Source organism: Aquarana catesbeiana, linkage group LG10 (genome assembly GCF_042186555.1).
Source record: "Aquarana catesbeiana isolate 2022-GZ linkage group LG10, ASM4218655v1, whole genome shotgun sequence".
Lineage (NCBI taxonomy): Eukaryota > Metazoa > Chordata > Amphibia > Anura > Ranidae > Aquarana > Aquarana catesbeiana.
Genome location: NC_133333.1, coordinates 6,078,426 through 6,092,903, shown reverse-complemented (window position 1 = coordinate 6,092,903; position 14,478 = coordinate 6,078,426).

Here is a 14,478-nt window from a genome sequence, read left to right as displayed (position 1 = left end):
TCAAATCTGCGGTCTGTATATTTATGTGGTCCCTGCCAATCCCTGGGGAGGATGCCCAGTAGGTGGCTGGGAGAGAAAATAAATAGCTTGGGGCCTGGAGCAGAAAGGGTTCTTGTCCGGGAGGAGAAGTTCCCCAGCCTAAAGGGCTTTCTGCCCTTCTGGGCAAAACAGCTGTGCTTCTTGATTTATTCATCGAGGTCCCAGCTGTGCCAGCTGAGGGGCATATTTTGCTGAACTTTGCTGGAGCTGACTGAGGGATTTCTTTTGGGATCTGGTCTGAAGAGTTCACAGGAGTTACACTATATTACCAAAAGTATTGGGACGCCTGCCTTTACACGCACATGAACTTTAATGGCATCCCAGTCTTAGTCCGTAGGGTTCAATATTGAGTTGGCTCCGCCTTTTGCAGCTATAACAGCTTCAACTCTTCTGGAAGGCCGTCCACAAGGTTTAGGAGGGTGTCTATGGGAATGTTTGACCATTCTTCCAGAAGCGCATTTGTGAGGTCAGGCACTGATGTTGGATGAGAAGGCCTGGCTCTCAGTCTCCACTCAAATTCATCCCAAAGATTTTTTATTGGGTTGAGGTCAGGACTCTGTTCCAGCAAGTCAGGTTCCTCCACCCGAAACTCGCTCATCCATGTCTTTATGGACCTTGCTTTGTGCACTGGTCCAAACCATTTGGTGGAGGGGGGATTATGGGGTGGGGTTGTTTTTCAGGGGTTGGTCTTGGCCCCTTAGTTCCAGTGAAGGACTCTTAAGGCGTCAGCATACCAAGACATTTTGGACAATTTCATGCTCCCAACTTTGTAGGAACAGTTTAGGGTTGGCCCCTTCCTGTTCAAAACATGACTGCCCACCAGTGCACAAAGCAAGGTCCATAAAGACATGGATGAGGGAGTTTGGGGTGAAGGAACTTGCCTGGCCTTCACAGAGTCCTGACCTCAACCCGATAGAACAACGTTGGGATGAATTAGATCGGAGACTGCGAGCCAGACCTCACAAATGCGCTTCTGGAAGAATGGTCCCCCCGGCGTTACTACCACTGTTTCTCACGTTCTGTGACCTGCCCATACCAACAACCCAGAACCTAATCCTGTAACCACCCCATACAGGACAATATTGTTTTCTTAAAGGAAAAAGCGCTGGTCCTGTAAGGTTATCTTATTGTATTGCTATTTTGAAGTATTGATGGTGATGTAAGTCATCTGGCTCTCGGGCAGTCGGCTTCTACACACCAGAGCAGCCTTTCTCAACCTTTTTTAACCTTTTTTAACACACAGGAATCCCTGAAAAAACTTTCTAGGCCAGGGAACCCTATTAAAAATTACTATATCAAAAGTTTTCAGAACATTCGTGGGATGGTCACTTAGAAGAACGCTCCTTACATTGGTGGCCAGGGGGAAGACCCCCCCCCATATGTAAAACTATTTGACATAGTAACTACTTACTGATATATTTTTGTAACTTCTGATTGGATCATGTAAATAAGCCCAGGTCCTAAGCGCCTATCCCGAAGAAGCGAATGCTTAAGGTGAAACGCGTCGATTTCAGGCGCAGTGGAAATTGATAAGATTTTGGACTGTTGCAATCTATCCTGTTTGAATATATGGTATGTTTTTGTGAAGTAACTTGCTTTTATTGTACATATACACCAGGGAAAAAATGATTTACTCCCCTGCAGATTTTGCAAGTTTGCCCACTCACAAAGAAATGAAGGGTCTATCATTTTTATCATAGGTGTATTTTAAATGATAGAGACAGAATATCAACCAAAAATGCAGAAAAGAACACACAATACAAATGTTATAAATGGAGTTGAAGTTGAGTGAGTAAAATAAGTATTTGATCCTCAAGCAGAACATGACTTAGTAGTTGGTGGAGAAACCCTTGTTGGTGATCACAGAGGTCAGACGTTTCTTGTAGATGGTGACCAGGTTTGCACACATCTCAGGAGGGATTTTGGTCCACTCTTCTTTACAGATCTTCTCTAAATCCTTAAGGTTTCTTGGCGGTCATTTGGCAACTCAAAGTTTCAGCTTCCTCCATAAATTTTCTATAGGATTAAGGTCTGGAGACTGGCTAGGCCACTCCATGACCTTAATGTGCTTCTTCTTGAGCCACTGCTTTGTTGCCTTGGCAGAATGTTTTGGGTCATTGTCATGCTGGAAGACCCACCCATGACCCATCTTCAGTGTTTTTGCTGAGGGAAGAAGGTCCTCATCTAAGATTTTACAATACATGGCCCCGTCCATTGGCCCCTCAGTGCGGCAAAGTCGGTCTGTACCTTTAGCAGAGAAACAGCCCCAAAGCATCATGTTTCCACCTCCGTGCTTGACTGTAGGGATGGTGTTCTTAGGGTCATAGTCAGCATTTTTCTTCCTCCAAACACAGCAAGACCAGTTGATGCCAAAGAGTTCAATTTTGGCCTCATCTTACAACAGAACTTTCTCCCAATCCTTCTCTGAATCATTTAGATGTTCATTGGCAAACTTCAGAGTGGCCTGTACGTGTGTCTTCTTGAGGAGGGGGGCCTTGCGGGTGCTGCAGGATTTCAATCCACGGCGGAGTATTGTGTTACCAATGGTTTGTTTGGTGACTGTGGCCCCAACTGCCTTGAGATCATTCACAAACTCCTCCCGTGTACTTCTGGGCTGATCCCTTACTTTTCTCATGATCATCCTCACCCCATGAGGAGAAATCTTGCATGGAGATCCAGGCCGAGGGCGATTGATGGTTATTTTGTATTTCTTCCATTTGCGAAATAATCGCTCAAACAGTTGTCTCCTTCTCACCAAGCTTCTTGCTGATGATCTTGTAGCCCATTCCAGCCTTGTGCAGGTCTACAATCTTGTCCCCGACGTCCTCTGACAGCTCTTTGGTCTTGTCCATGATGGTGAGGTTTGAATGGAGGGAAGAGATTCTGTGGACAGGTGTCTTTTATACACATAACGAGTTGCCGTTAGGAGAACCTTCTTACATTGACAGGACTAATCTGTGTACCACATGAGCACCTACTGGATTTTTGGATGATATTCTGTCTCTATCATATAAAATACACCTATGATAAAAATTATAGACCCTTCATTTCTTTGTAAGTGGACAAAACTTACACCATCTGCAGGGGAACCAATCATTATTTTCCCCCACTGTATGCATTGCGGTCAACAAGTGGTTCTTGTCCTACCGCCGGACTGGGCAGAGCTTTCAGATGCCCAACTGTGACCGGTCCTCTTTAAGAATAAAGTAAATACTCTGTTTATAATAGGGAGATCTGTAATGGGTATAATGTCACCGGCATAATGATGCGCTCCATCACCGAAACAAAAGTATCCAGAGATTTCATAAAATATCTTTTTTTTTCCCCCTCGGAAGCCTATTATTACAGAGCGGTGGCAGAGCAATAAAGAATGTCTTATTTGCAGATTACTTACAATGGCTCACAAAGGGCACATTAATGCTGCTGGTTTGTGGTTAAAAATATAAACCCTAAGCCGCGGAGAGAGCGCGGGCGCGCGCATTGTTATGAAACGCAAATGGATCATAAAGCAAGAAAAGCATAAAACCGTGAAAGCGTTTGCACAATGCTGGTTGCCGGAGGCCATGACTTAAAGGTATTCTCCAGTCAAAACTCCAGCGTTTTGCATTTTCCATGACTCTGGGGGCACGGAATAGCTGCTGAGTGGCTCTGATATTCATCCTATGCGGGCATTAAACCGTCACATTCCCATCACTCAGCCAGCTAAAGGGACCCAATTAAAACTTCACTCTGACGCGTGAAGTATAGCAGAGGTCTCAGTTGCTTAGCTTAGCTAAAACCAATGTAGACGCCACACACCATTGTCACGTTGCGAACATTGCGACATATGCAGAATTCGCTACATTGGTAACAGGTTCACACGGAAGCTTTATGGAAATGTCACAAAATACCATCTGCTGGTGGCTTTACTCCTTCTTTCTTTACTTTCTCGTACCATTTCAGACAGACACTGAGTTCCGTCCTCCATGCTGAGTCCTGTCCTCCATGTTGAGTCCCGTCCTCCGCGCTGAGTCCTGTCCTCCATGTTGAGTCCTGTCCTCCGCGCTGAGTCCTGTCCTCCGTGCTGAGTCCTGTCCTCCATGCTAAGTCCCCGTCCTCTGTGCTAAGTCCCGTCCTCCGTGCTGAGTCCTGTCCTCCATGTTGAGTCCCGTCCTCTGTGCTGAGTCCTGTGCTCCATGCTAAGTCCCGTCCCCCATGCTGAGTCCCATCCTCCGTGCTGAGTCCTGTCCTCCATGTTGAGTCCCGTCCTCCGTGCTGAGTCCTGTCCTCCATGCTAAGTCCCGTCCTCTGTGCTGAGTCCCGTCCTCCGTGCTGAGTCCCCGTCCTTACTTTTAACCCCTGTTCTTTGTGTGTTACACACTCCTGAGCTATGTGCTCTGTGCATTACACACTCCCGACCATTGCGCTCTGTGCATAACACACACCTGCCCCCTGTTCCCTGTGTATAACACACTCCTGACCCCTGCGCTCTATACATTACACACTTCTGACCCCTGAACTCTGTGTATTACACACTCCTGACCCCTGTGCTCTGTGCATTACACACTCCTAACCCCTAAGCTCTGTACATTACACACTTTTGACCCCTGCACTCTATGCATTACACACTCCTGACCCCTGCGCTCTATACATTACACACTTCTGACCCCTGTACTCTGTGCATTAAACCCCCCTGACCCCTGCACTCTGTGTATTACACACCCCTAACCCTGTGCTCTGGGCATTACACATTTCTGACCCCTGCACTCTATGCATTACACACTCCTAACCCCTAAGCTCTGTACATTACACACTCCTGACCCCTGTACTCTATGCATTACACACTCCTGACCCCTGCGCTCTATACATTACACACTTCTGACCCCTGTACTCTGTGCATTAAACCCCCCTGACCCCTAAACTCTGTGTATTACACACCCCTAACCCCTGTGCTCTGGGCATTACACACTTCTGACCCCTGCACTCTATGCATTACACACTCCTGACCCCTGTGCTCTGTGCATTACACACTCCTAACCCCTAAGCTCTGTACATTACACACTTTTGACCCCTGCACTCTATGCATTACACACTCCTGACCCCTGCGCTCTATACATTACACACTTCTGACCCCTGTACTCTGTGCATTAAACCCCCCTGACCCCTGCACTCTGTGTATTACACACCCCTAACCCTGTGCTCTGGGCATTACACATTTCTGACCCCTGCACTCTATGCATTACACACTCCTAACCCCTAAGCTCTGTACATTACACACTCCTGACCCCTGTACTCTATGCATTACACACTCCTGACCCCTGCGCTCTATACATTACACACTTCTGACCCCTGTACTCTGTGCATTAAACCCCCCTGACCCCTGAACTCTGTGTATTACACACCCCTAACCCCTGTGCTCTGGGCATTACACACTTCTGACCCCTGCACTCTATGCATTACACACTCCTGACCCCTGTGCTCTGTGCATTACACACTTCTAACCCCTAAGCTCTGTACATTACACACTCCTGACCCCTGCACTCTGTGCATTACACACTCCTGACCCCTGCACTCTGTGCATTACACACTCCTGACCCCTGCGCTCTGTGTATTACACACCCCTAACCCCTGTGCTCTGGGCATTACACACTGCTGACCCCTGCACTCTGGGCATTACACACTTCTGACCCCTACGCTCTGTACATTACACACTCCTAACCCCTGCGCTCTGTACATTACACACTCCTGACCCCTGTGTTCATTGCATTACACACTCCTAGCCCCTGTTAGACTTTTGGTAACGGCACAGTAATTAAAGAACAATTTTTGGGTACAAGGACTGTGTCACACGTTACCCTGTACACAGTGAGAAGCCCCTCCCACCGCGCAGTTTTGTCACACCCACAATTCACCTTCTATGGCCCTGGATAAACAAGAGTTCATCTGTTGTAAAGAACTTTGGAAAACCGCAGACAATCGCTCCTCCATCCTTACAGAGACGCTGCCTCATCCCGGCCCTGCACCCATTACACCGGCACCTGCCGCTGGCAAAGGCGATTGATACCAAAAACTGCTAAAAAAGCGAATGAATCACAACGTTTGTAAATAATGTCGCTCTCTTTCCTGCGTGGTGAAGCCATTTTATCAATCGCTATGCTAATATAAAGCGGTATGACCGATCCCAGGCTCTGCCCGCCATTCCTCACGATCCCCCCAAAAAAAAAAAAAAAAAACTCCATGCGGCTCGGGAATGAAACGCGAGGCGCCGTTTGCATGTGTGACATAATACAAAAGTCTCTCCTCCCTAAACTTTGAACGTTGAAAATTTGTGTCTAAATCTTTCGGCGTCTCAGCAGTCGCGGCGCTGCGAAGCCTCTTCCATCTTTGTGCCGCGTATATTAATAATGAGTTACTAAAGCCTCCCCCACACCCTGCTGCTTTTTTTTACATAAATTAAGTGTCAGACGAAGGCGACTCTCTCATATTTAAAGAAGAAAAAGCGGCATTTGAAAAATAACGGCGTGAGCGGCGCGTCCAGATAATATTTGGTATGTATCGCCGGGGCCCAGTGATGTTTCCGCATTAACTCCAAAGCGTGCCGGGCTTGTGATAACATGCTTTCTTCTTTTAATGTCTGTATCGGTAACATCAGCAATTCTCCGGGAACGTTTGTCTCTCCAAGTTCAGCGAGGAATACAAATAGATGGGGGGGGGGGGGGGGCGGAGGGGGCCGCGATTATCTCCCGCTTGTCAGCCAAGACCGAGCGCCCACACTTTTTTTTTTTTTATTTCACTAAAATCACTTAATTTCTGCCCTTGATTTGTGAAAAAGGCATCCGGGTCCAAGGCGGTGGACGCGCTACCGGGGGGGGGGGGGGGCTTTTACTTCTTCTTTTATTATTAATTTATTATAATGTTTTTTTCGTTAGGGTAAGCGGATTCAAGTTCAGTTTAGGTTAGGCTTAGGATTAGGAGTTGGGGTTAGGGTTATTTATTTATTATTTTATTTATTTATTATTTTATTTAAATGTATTATTATTATACGAATAATAAAAAATGAATAAATAAATGTTTAAAAAAAAATACACAAATAAAAAAAAAAAACATAAATAAATAAATTCAATAAATCAATACAAAGTATATAAATGCTTTGTGCACTGGTCCACATCATTTGGTGGAGGGGGGATTATGGTGTGGGGGAGGGGGGGTTGTGGTGTGGGGGGGAGGGGGGATTATGGTGTGGGGTTGTTTTTCAGGGATTGGGCTTGGCCCCTTAGTTCCAGTGAAGGGAACTCTTAAGGCGTCAGCATACCAAGACATTTTGGACAATTTCATGCTCCCAACTTTGTGGGAAGAGTTTGGGGACGGCCCCTTCCTGTTCCAACATGACTGCCCACCAGGAAGGAGTCCATTGTTGCTGGCTGTTGGGAGTCAATTGTTGCTGGAATGGATCTATTGTTCCTGGGAGGGGGGTCTATTGTTGCTGGAATGGATCTATTGTTCCTGGGAGGGGGGGTCTATTGTTGCTGGAATGGATCTATTGTTCCTGGGAGAGGGGTCAATTGTTGCTGGAATGGATCTTTTGTTCCTAGGAGGGGGGTCTATTGTTGCTGGAATGGATCTATTGTTCCTGGGAGGGGGAGTCTATTGTTGCTGGAATGGATCTATTGTTCCTGGGAGGGGGGGGGTCTATTGTTGCTGGAATGGATCTATTGTTCCTGGGAGGGGGGGGTCTATTGTTGCTGGAATGGATCTATTGTTCCTGGGAGGGGGGGTCTATTGTTGCTGGAATGGATCTATTGTTCCTGGGAGGGGGGGTCTATTGTTGCTGGAATGGATCTTTTGTTCCTGGGAGGGGGGTCTATTGTTGTTGGAATGGATCTTTTGTTCCTGGGAGGGGGGGTCTATTGTTGCTGGAATGGATCTATTGTTCCTGGGAGAGGGGTAAATTGTTGCTGGAATGGATCTATTGTTCCTGGGAGGGGGGGTCTATTGTTGCTGGAATGGATCTATTGTTCCTGGGAGAGGGGTAAATTGTTGCTGGAATGGATCTATTGTTCCTGGGAGAGGGGTCAATTGTTGCTGGAATTGATCTTTTGTTCCTAGGAGGGGGGTCTATTGTTGCTGGAATGGATCTATTGTTCCTGGGAGGGGGAGTCTATTGTTGCTGGAATGGATCTATTGTTCCTGGGAGGGGGGGTCTATTGTTGCTGGAATGGATCTATTGTTCCTGGGAGGGGGGGTCTATTGTTGCTGGAATGGATCTATTGTTCCTGGGAGGGGGGTCTATTGTTGCTGGAATGGATCTATTGTTCCTGGGGGGGGGGTCTATTGTTGCTGGAATGGATCTATTGTTCCTGGGAGGGGGGGTCTATTGTTGCTGGAATGGATCTATTGTTCCTGGGAGGGGGGGTCTATTGTTGCTGGAATGGATCTATTGTTCCTGGGAGGGGGGGTCTATTGTTGCTGGAATGGATCTATTGTTCCTGGGAGGGGGGGGTCTATTGTTGCTGGAATGGATCTATTGTTCCTGGGAGGGGGGGTCTATTGTTGCTGGAATGGATCTATTGTTCCTGGGAGGGGGGGTCTATTGTTGCTGGAATGGATCTTTTGTTCCTGGGAGGGGGGTCTATTGTTGTTGGAATGGATCTTTTGTTCCTGGGAGGGGGGGTCTATTGTTGCTGGAATGGATCTATTGTTCCTGGGAGAGGGGTAAATTGTTGCTGGAATGGATCTATTGTTCCTGGGAGAGGGGTCAATTGTTGCTGGAATTGATCTTTTGTTCCTAGGAGGGGGGTCTATTGTTGCTGGAATGGATCTATTGTTCCTGGGAGGGGGAGTCTATTGTTGCTGGAATGGATCTATTGTTCCTGGGAGGGGGGGTCTATTGTTGCTGGAATGGATCTATTGTTCCTGGGAGGGGGGGGTCTATTGTTGCTGGAATGGATCTATTGTTCCTGGGAGGGGGGTCTATTGTTGCTGGAATGGATCTATTGTTCCTGGGGGGGGGTCTATTGTTGCTGGAATGGATCTATTGTTCCTGGGAGGGGGGGTCTATTGTTGCTGGAATGGATCTATTGTTCCTGGGAGGGGGGGTCTATTGTTGCTGGAATGGATCTATTGTTCCTGGGAGGGGGGGTCTATTGTTGCTGGAATGGATCTATTGTTCCTGGGAGGGGGGGGTCTATTGTTGCTGGAATGGATCTATTGTTCCTGGGAGGGGGGGTCTATTGTTGCTGGCTGTTGGCTGGCTGCTGGGAGTCTGTTGAGGTAGCAGCTTGCTATGGGGGCACTAGGCAGGAGGGGGGGGCCTGGAGCGCCATCAGGGGGACCCGAAAAGAGGAGGATTGGGGCTGCTCTGTGCAAAACCACTGAAGAGGAGGTAAGTATAACATGTTTATTAATTAAAAATAAATAAAAACCGAACCTTTAATACATAGGTGGGTGCAGCCTATTGCATTAGTGAGTGCACCCCGAAGCTTCAACACATTTGAGTTTAGGATCCCCCGTTAGGGGGCTTTGGTGAAATAACAGGGGGAATCTGTGCCACACTAGGGGGGATTAGGGTGTGCCCAGGCACACCAGGCACACCCTGTGCGCACACCTATGCTTTAATATCACTTTAGGGATCACCTTGGAAATAAAAAAATTCAAGTGGGGCCCTAACAGACGCTCACCCCTGGGGGGGGGGGGGGGGGGCCTGAATGCGCCCCTACAGTAGCCAGGCTGTGAGACTGATGATGTTTATCCCTTTATGTGGAGTTCAGGGTATGGCGCGCACATTGCACTGCGGATTGCACAGGAGCGGAGCCTGCACGCTCTCCGTGTGTCCATTCGCTGTGATTGACATTAGTCTCAGCCACTGAGGAGGGAGAGACCCCATTGATGGATGGAGAGGGGGCTCAGGTAAGTTTTGGGTGGGGGGCGGGGGTGGCGCTGTTTCACAGAGAAGGTTTTTTCACCTTCATGTAAAGAATGCAGGAAGGTAAAAAAAAAAAAAAAAAAAAAAAAACTTCTTGACATTTCACACAACAGGCAAATTGAAAAAAAAATTTTTTTGTAGAAAAATGTATGAAAAACAAGTAGAGAGCAAACAGTGTTGCTCACGGAATTTGAGGAAAAAAAGGAAAGCGACCTTCAATCCACTCGTTGCAAAGTAATTGTGATATTGTGATAGACGTCACCTTGAGAGGCGGCGATGTGTTGTGCAATATTGTTAACATAAGAGGAACCCAATGACAGTTCAGTTATATAAGAAACGTTCGTACAATAAAGGATCGGGTTGTGATTAAAAGGCTAATGGTGGTCTGTGTGGTCTTTGTTGGATCAAACATTCGAGGGGGGGAGAGGGGTGTCTGTCCACCTATCTTTCTTAACCCCCTTGGAGCCGGAGCCTCCCCGCCCTTTAAGGGGGTTAAGGGGGCCAGGAGGCAGGGTGGGGTTTATGATTATGTGACCACCTCCGTGCTTGGGAGATTTTTTTAGAACCTAACCCTGCTTTATACTTCTCCACAACTTTATCTCTGACCTGTCTGGTGTGTTCCTTGGCCTTCATGATGATGTTTGTTCACTAAGGTTCTCTAACAAACCTCTGATGGCTTCACAGAACAGCTGTATTTATGCTGAGATTAAATGACACACAGGTGGACTCTATTTACTAATTAGGTGACTTCTAAAGGCAATTGGTTCCACTAGATTTTAGTTAGGGGGTATCAGAGTAAAGGGGGCTGAATACAAATGCCCCCCCCCCCCCCCCACACACACACACACACACACACACACTTTTCACATATTTATTTGTATCATTTATCATTTTCCTTCCACTTCACAATTATGTGACACTTTGTGTTGGTCTATCACATAAAATCCCAATATAATACATTTACGTTTTCGGTTGTAACATGACAAAATGTGGAAAATTTCAAGGGGTGTGAATACTTTTTCAAGGCACTGTATAAGGTTTTTGGGGGTTTTATGTAATCTTCAGGCCTAAAATAATTTTTTTGAAACATGTGCAATAAAATCTAATAATTGGCTCTGGCAGGGACAGGGTTAATGGTTATGGTTTCCCTTTACCCCCCCCCCCCCCCCCCCCCCTGTCCCATCAGCAGAGGCCCGTCCCTTTCAATACATAAGATGACTTTATTGGCGGTGCGGACATTAATATGTGCCTCAGGTCCGATCTCCGGGATAACGCTCCTCCGATGAGGAGATGGATGGAAATGTTTTGTGTCTTTCTTTCTATCTGAACAAAAGGTCTTTTAACGCAATTAAATGCTGAACAACTCTAAAGCATTTAACCTTTCCTGGGAGCGCTGACGTAACGTTTTGGTGTTTCGGTGACGCTGATGTATTTGGCTCTTAGTTGCAGGTTAGGCCGGTGTCTCAGGAAGCCGGTGGCCTGCCTTTGGATGGTATTTTTGGCGGCTCTGATCTGAATTTTTCTCCATGCAAAGTGCATTTATAGAAGCAACGGCTAATTATCCTCCAGATCCATGTGTGTTGATTATACAATCAGCTGTGGATTGTGGCAGCCCGGTGCCAGAGGTTTGGCAACAGACATTCCATCTGCTTCCTGTAACCCGCGGTCGATGTCTTCATTGTGACACGGCAACGACTGAACGCCGAGCACCACCAGAGACGACCTGTCGTTAGGCTTTAGTCACACAGGCAAATCATAATCCCTGCAGTTATTAAAAATGAATGTAGTGTGGATGCCACAAGCCAAAGCTCCCTCCACACGTGTCGGTACACCAACCGGCATCTTCCCAGGAAAGTCGGAAAGGTCTCCAGCTGAACACTGCCTGGCATTGGCTGAACGCAGCTTAAAAATGAGATATGGCAGCCCACCAGGTGGCTACTAGTTCATCACTATGAGCAATGCGAAGAGTACAACTAGCCCCAAGTATGCAACATCAAGGGGGCCCAATGATGACTTCTCCTCAATGACTCTTGGTTGCGCAATGAGGAGCGCCAAGTACAAATGTTTATGTAATTTGGAGGTCTTTTTGAAGCAGCCGGCCATTCGTAGCATCATTAGGAGACATGAGCCTTTGTGAAGCCTTAGGTGATCTAGTGCGGTGGTTCTCAACCACCAGGCTGTGGCCTCCCTGAGCCTCTGGGCCTCCAGCCAGCTGCAGATCCTCTAACCTCCCAGAGTTCCAAGTTCTAATAGTAGTTCTCCATCCAATAGTGGCCATTGGCCAACAATGCTCCTCAACCTCCCGCAATGTCCCCAGCCCCATTAAGAGCTGTCAGTGCCCCTCAACCTTCCACAGCACCCCAATATTTTCTGAAAGCTATTAGTGCCCCCCAACTTTCCACAGCCCCATTGAGCACCTTGCAATGCCCCCTAGCTTGCCGGGGGCTAGGAGATATTCAGCAGGCTGGAGGCCTGGAGGGATGCCAAGACCCAACGGTGGGTCACTAGTGTCTTTTAATGGCACTAAGAATGGCCAGCTGTTTCAAAAAGACCTCCAAGTGATATAAACATATGTAATAAGTGCTCCTAGCACACATCCAAGAGTCACTGAGGCCTCCAGCCCCCCCATAGAGCCCTCAAACTCCAACAGTGTGCCCCAGCCCCCTGCAGTGCCCTACAGTCTCCTATAGTGCCACTGCAAAGCCCTCAGCCTTCTAATGAGACTTCACCCCCCCCCCCCCCCACAGTTGCCATGTGCCAAACAGCCCACCGGCCGCATTCAGTGGGCTGGCAGACCACGTGTTGAGAGCCAGGGAACTAGAATGAGGACCACGCTATACAGGGGAGACTGGATTACGCAGTGCAGCTTCCAAATACATTTGCAAATGTCGTTTGCTAGTAAGTGTGCTGGACAGAAGTTTTGTTTGTTCTGTGCAGAAGCTCTTCCATTGCCCCTTACTCTTAAACATGGGTGCTCAACCTGTGGCCCTCCAGCTGTTGTGGAACTACAAGTCCCATGAAGCATTGCAAGGCTGAAAGTTACAAGCATGACTCCCACCGGCTGAGACACGATGGGACTTTCAGTTCTGCAACAGCCTGAAGACCACAGGTTGACCACCCATGTCTATAAATTGGTTGCCAAGTTTGTTTAGCAAGCTGAAATTGCACGAGGACACATTGGGCGCTTTCAGCTACCATTGCATGGAGGATCTTGTGTGTTGCTGTGCCTTTAAAGTAGAACTAAATCCCCCCCCCCCCCAGATTTTTCTTTCCCTGCCCCCGGCTGCCATTCTGGCCTAGGCCATGATGACATGTCCCTGGTACTGCAGCCTCCTTGAATACTTATTACACATCTCCCAGATGGCTGCAGGATTGGCACACAGAGGGACCGGATGGCGGTCTAGAGGCCGGTCTGGTGCATCACCGGAGCTGACCGTCTACACCCAGAAGAGGCAGCCAACTGAAGAGGACTATGATGGCAGCAGAGGTCCTGAACAGCAGATTGCAGAGGGACAAGGCTGGATTGGCTGTGTTGGTTGAGTACAACTTTAAGGAAGAATGGGCTCCCTCCAGGCATACCTGCCCTTAATTTACCATTGTTATATATTCTCCAGCAGGGAGACTCCCAAAGACTAGAGTTGGGACCTCACAACCCAGGGGGACCTTGTCAAGGCAGTGCCGCTCCCATATTTATTTGCAAAGGTTGTGCAACCAAATCCTCAGTTTTTGAGGCAAATTGATAGATGGGGAGAGGGGGGTTTGCTAGCTAGTAAAACTGTAGTTTTGTATGTTCAGTTCACCAGATCTTGCAAAATGCGGAAATTCACCTATTGAGACCACCAAGTAGAGTCATCAGTGTCCTCAATATAATACATTGTACAATTAGGTTTAAGGCTTTTTTTTTTTACAGACTTTGAGGTTCCTCCTGACAATTTTCGGGAGTGTGGCGGTTTTCCTCCTCTTTTAAACTGAGAGGTGCCAGCTGATACGCTTTGAGAATTTTCTTCAGAAGTTCCCGAGAGAGGCTCCCCAGGCATTCCCAACTGGGAAGAGATATGGGATATACTTGTGAGATTATGTCTTACCTTGCATGAGAGCGTCCAGCGGGAACATCAGCAACCCGTTCCCTGTCAAAGGTAAATCTGACGAATGTGCTCAGCCTGAATTCCCCATGATGCATACAGTATAAGGCCCGAAAAATAAAGAAATAGGTGGTGGGAAAAGGCAGTATGACTGGTCCTGCTATACTGGGCCCAGGCCCTATCAGCTAAACAGGGGGGCCCAGGGCAGCTTTATTATTCATTTCTGCCAAAATGAATAAATGAATATTACTAGATCAAACTACCCCCCCCGCTCCTACTTGCTTATCAGGGCAATAATTACATTTCCCTGGGCCCCATCTGGTTAACATTGGGGCCCAGGAGGTGGAAGAAGAGGAGGGACTTTTTTTTTCCATTTTCGGGGTGTAGGCAGATAAAGTCAGTGCTGCTTTTCCGCTGCATCAGGAGGGCTGTATGGGGCCCCGTGATTTCTAACAG